The sequence below is a fragment of the Tamandua tetradactyla genome, chromosome 5 (assembly GCF_023851605.1).
Source record: "Tamandua tetradactyla isolate mTamTet1 chromosome 5, mTamTet1.pri, whole genome shotgun sequence".
Classification (NCBI taxonomy): domain Eukaryota; kingdom Metazoa; phylum Chordata; class Mammalia; order Pilosa; family Myrmecophagidae; genus Tamandua; species Tamandua tetradactyla.
In genome coordinates, this window is record NC_135331.1 from 68,129,974 (window position 1) to 68,134,946 (window position 4,973).

Sequence of the window (4,973 nt, forward strand, 5' to 3'; positions counted from 1 at the left end):
ACAACCAAAGCTATAGGCTGAGCCCCCAATCTTGGGGTTTGTTCATATGAAACTTAACCCCACAAAGGATAGGTCAAGCCTACTTAAAATTAGGCCTAAAAGTCACCCTCAAGAGAACCTCTTTTGTTGCTCAGATGTGGCCTCTCTCTCCAGCCGACACAACAAGCAAATTCACCAACCTCCCCCTGTCTACGTGGGACATGACTTCCAGGGGTGTGGACCTTCCGGGCAACGTGGGACAATGATCCTACAATGAGCTGAGACTCAGCATCAAGGGATTGAGAAAACCTTCTTGATCAAAAGACAATGAGACAGAATAAAATGTCAATGGCTGAGAGGTTCCAGAGTCAAGAGGTTATCTTGGAGGTTATTCTTACACATTAAATAGATATCACCTTGTTAGTCAAGGTGTAATGAAGAGGCTGGAGGGAACTGCCTGAAAATGTAGAGCTGTGTTCCAGTAGCCATGTTTCTTGAAGATGATTATATAATGATAAAGCTTTCACAATATGACTGTGTGATTGTGAAAACCTTGTGTATGATGCTCCTTTTATCTACCTTATCAACAGGCAAGTAAAACATATGGAATAAAAATAAATAATAGGGGGAACAAATGTTAAAAAAAATTTAGATTGAAATGCTAGTGATCAATGAAAGGCAGGGGTAAGGGATATGGTATGGATGAATTTTTTTCTGTTTTCTCTTTATTTCTTTTTCTGAATAGATGCAAATGTTCCAAGACATGATCATGGTGATGAATATGCGACTATGTGATGATATTGTGAATTACTGATTATATACATACACCGGAATGATAAAAAGTTAAGAACGTTTGCGTTGTTTGGTGTTTTTTGGTATTTAAAAAAAAAAAATCCCTATACCATATAATCAGCCAAAGTGTACAAGTAATGGTTTACAGTATCATCATTTGGTTGTGCACTCATCACCACAATCTATTTTTGAACATTTTCATTACTCCAAAAAATAAAAATAACAATAAAATTAAAAATAAAAATGAAAAGCAAAAGATCCCCAACTCTTTATCCCCCCCATTATTTATTTATTTTTTGTCCTTATTTTTTCACTTGTCTTCCCATACAGTGGAAAAGGGGACTGCCAGCCATAAGGTTTTCACAATTGTACAGTCACACTGTAAAAGTAATATAGTTACACAATTGTCTTTAAGAATGAAGGCTACTGGATTATACTTCAACAGTTTCAGGTATTTCCTTCTAGCTATTCTAATACATGAAAAGCTAAAGTGGGATATCTACATAATGCATAAGAATAACCTCCAGAATGACCTCTCAACTCTGTTTGAAATCTCTCTGCCACTAAAACTTCATTTTGTTTCACTTCTCTTCCCACTTATGTCAAGAAGGCTTTCTCAATCCCATGCTCCTGGGTCCAGGCTCATCCCCAGGTGACATGTCCCATGTTGCCAGGGAGATTTATACCCTGGGAATCATGTCCCAGGTAGGAGGGTGCAGTAAATTTACCTGCAGTGTGGATTAGAGAAATAGGCCACATCTGAGCAACAAAAGAGGTTATCTGGAGGTGGCTCTTAGGCACCTTTGTCTCAGCTTCCTTTTCATAGGAATAAGTTTCATAAGGGCAAGCCCCAAGATCAAGGGCTCAGTCTATTTAATTGGTTGTCCCCACTGTTTGTGAGACTATCAGGAATTTCCCAGGTGAGGAAGTTTAATATTTCCACATTTCCCCCTAATCCCTCAAGGGGTCTTTGCAAATACCTCTTTATTCTCTGCCCAAATTAGTCTGGGATGCATCAGGGCATCACACTAACCTGTACAAACGAACAAGATCTTACTCCTTATTCAAGGTTCCAAGTTATTAAGGTGTTCAAATAAACTGACCATACAAGTTCAATTAGATAATGTGTTACAGAAAATGTTTTGTAAACACCTCTTTCTTGGTCTCACACAGAAGTTGAAGTTTTAAAGCACAGTCAATATCATCCTTTACCCTTTAGTCTGATTTACCTTAGTCCTAACCAAATCTGCTTCATTCATATTTCTAATTGAAGTTGCTGTATTGGATAATGTTGACTTTCATAGCTGCAGAACTCTAGCTGTGAGTCTCAGGTGTCAAACAGATACCTGAAATTCCAAGAAATTACCAGGTTATACACAAAGAGCTCAGCATCTCAGAATTTCAAAATAACTCTTACAACTCCAGAATAGATGTGGCTGCTGTAAGACCTTACAATCTAGGAAACTTTACAATAAGCCTTCCCTTTGTAATTTATGTTCTCAGATTCTATTCTCAGAGTTGCACATTATAGTTAATCCATGGTAGTGAGGTGTTATAATGTTTGTTTTTTCACTTGTCCTCAAGATTGACCCAATTAGTTACATGCCTCACAACTTCATTCCTCAATATTCCATTGAGGAATGGAATACGCAATATTCCATTGTGTGTATACACCACAGTTCAGTCTTCCATTCATCACGAACCCTTAGGTCACCTCCATCCATTGGACATCATGAATACTGCTGCCATAAACACTAGTGTGCAAATGTTCAATCATGTACCCACATTCAGTTCTTACAAGGATATACCTAATAACGGGTTTGCAGGATCATATGGTAACCCTATGCCTAGCCTCCTGTGGAGCCACCACACGGCCTTCCAGAGGGGCTGCACCATTCCACTTCCTACTAACAGTGAATAAGTACATCCCTCTCTCCACCTTTTCTCCAGCACTTGTATCCTTCTGTTTATTTTTTAAACAGTTTTATTTACATAAAATCCATCCTAAATAACCAATGGTTCCCTGTATAATCACATAGTTATGCATTCACCACTATAATTTATATGAGGACAATTCCATTTCGTCTGCAAAGAAAGAGGAAGAGGAAGAAAAGAAAAATATATAAAAAGCAAATGAAGTAAATAAACATATTAATTGAATTTTATGATTGTATTTTATTGAATCATTAAGTATAATTCTTCATTGTAATATTTTAGTGGATTTTCTAAGGTTTATAGTATGTACCTTTAATTATTATACTTTATCTTCAGGTGCTATTATACCACCTCATGTTGAGCATAAGAATTTAAAACAGGTACTTATATTTCTTCAGTCTTTCCCAGGTGCTATTGTTCGTGTACATTTTACTTCTACTTATGTTGTAAACACAATACATAGTTATTATATAAAAACAGTAAACTGTTTTTAAGGCATTTATATAATTTGAATCATCATTATATTTACTTGTAATATTACTTATATCGTTACCATTTAGAGTGCTCTTTATTCCTTTGTGTACACCCACATTTCCATATTGTATTGTTTCCTGGGCTTGGTTTTGCTGCACTTACTAGATCTGTGGGTTTATAGTTTTTTCAATTTTAGAAAATTTTCTGCCATTCTTTCTTTTAATATTTTTTCATATTTCCTCCCACCTCTCCTTCAGGGACTCCAATTACATGCTCACTGTGAAACTGGAATTTGTCTAACAATTCACTGATGCTTGTTCTGGTATTGGCATTTTAGAAAGTTCATATTGTTATGTCTTCAAGTTCTCTAATTTTTTCTTCTGAAATGTCTAATCTGTTTTTAGTTACATCCATTTTTTTTGTCTCAGACATTGCCATTTTTATATCCAGAAGTTTGATTTGGGTATTTTTTTATATTCTCAATGTCTCTACTTAACATCTTCAATATTTCTTGTAGCTTCTTAAGCATATGTATACATTTGCAACAACTCTTTCAATGTCTTTATCTATACATCATATCATCTATGCCATTTGTATTTTGGTTTTAATTGCTTGATTTATTTTGTGCTCATATTTTTATGTTTCTTTTCATGTTGGGTAACTGTTATTGGACGCTGGATATTGTGAACTTTATCTCATTGAGTGTTGTATAGTTTATATTCCTATTTATGAGCTTTAACACTGTAAATGCAATTGATGCCAATGAATTGCACATTTAACAATATTTAAAATGGCACGTATTCCATCTGGCTTTTAAGTTTTTCTCAGGTGGGAGGATAAATCGTGTCCCTATTACACCATCTTTGGTTGGAGCAGAATTCAGTTCTGCATCTCACTTGCTTTTATAAGCAAATCCAGGTCCTTACACAGGGGCTAACATGGTCAACCTGTCTTGATAAACTGCCTTTATTCACAGCAGCTTATATTTTCTTGGCATTCCCTCATCTTTCTGTTTAATCAACAATGGATAAAAAGTAGTCTGCAGGATCTCTGATGATGGTCTTTCCTGCTTATTGCAATGATATATAAATAAAGCAATTTTACAGAGTGCTCACTTCAGCAGCACTTATACTAAAATTGGAATGATACTGGGAAGATTAGCATGGATGCTGCACATGGATAACGTGCAAGTTCATGAAGCATTCCATACTTTTACAAAAGTACAAACATTATATGATCTCACTGGTATGAAACAATTAGAATAAAGCAAATTCATAGAGCCAGATAGAATATAGGTTACCAGAGGCTAGGGTGGGAATATGGAATGGGAAGCTAATGCTTAAATTGCACAGAGCTTCTATTTGGGTTTGTTTTTAATTTCCTAGACTGCTCAAAGCAAATACCATAAAATGGGCCAGGTTAAGCAATAATAATTTATTTGCTCATCATTTTAAGACCAGAAAAATGTCCAAATCAAGGAATCATCAAGGCGATCATCAAGGTGATGCTTTCTCCCTGAAGATTGACTGCCAATGATCCTTGACTCCTCTGCCACATGGCAAAGCACATGATGACATCTGCTGGTTTCTCCCTTCTCTTCCATATTTTGTGGATTTCAGCTTCTTGCCTCCATAGCTTTATCTCTCTGTGTGTGAATTTCATTCTTTTATAAAGGGCTCCACTAATGAGATGAAGACTATCCTGATTGAGGTGGAACGTACTTTAACTTGACCTCATCAAAAAGCCCTACTTTGTGTGCCATTGATTGTATAATATGGTTGGACTGTATGTGT

The 4,973-nt window shown here is 36.0% G+C and overlaps 1 non-coding gene across 1 annotated transcript; it reads left to right on the forward strand.

The window, feature by feature from the left end:
* The first annotated feature begins 4,287 nt into the window (after positions 1-4,287).
* Positions 4,288-4,394, forward strand: LOC143685397 (U6 spliceosomal RNA). The gene has a single exon (XR_013176633.1). It is a non-coding gene; the product is annotated as a U6 spliceosomal RNA (small nuclear RNA).
* Positions 4,395-4,973: the final 579 nt, after the last annotated feature.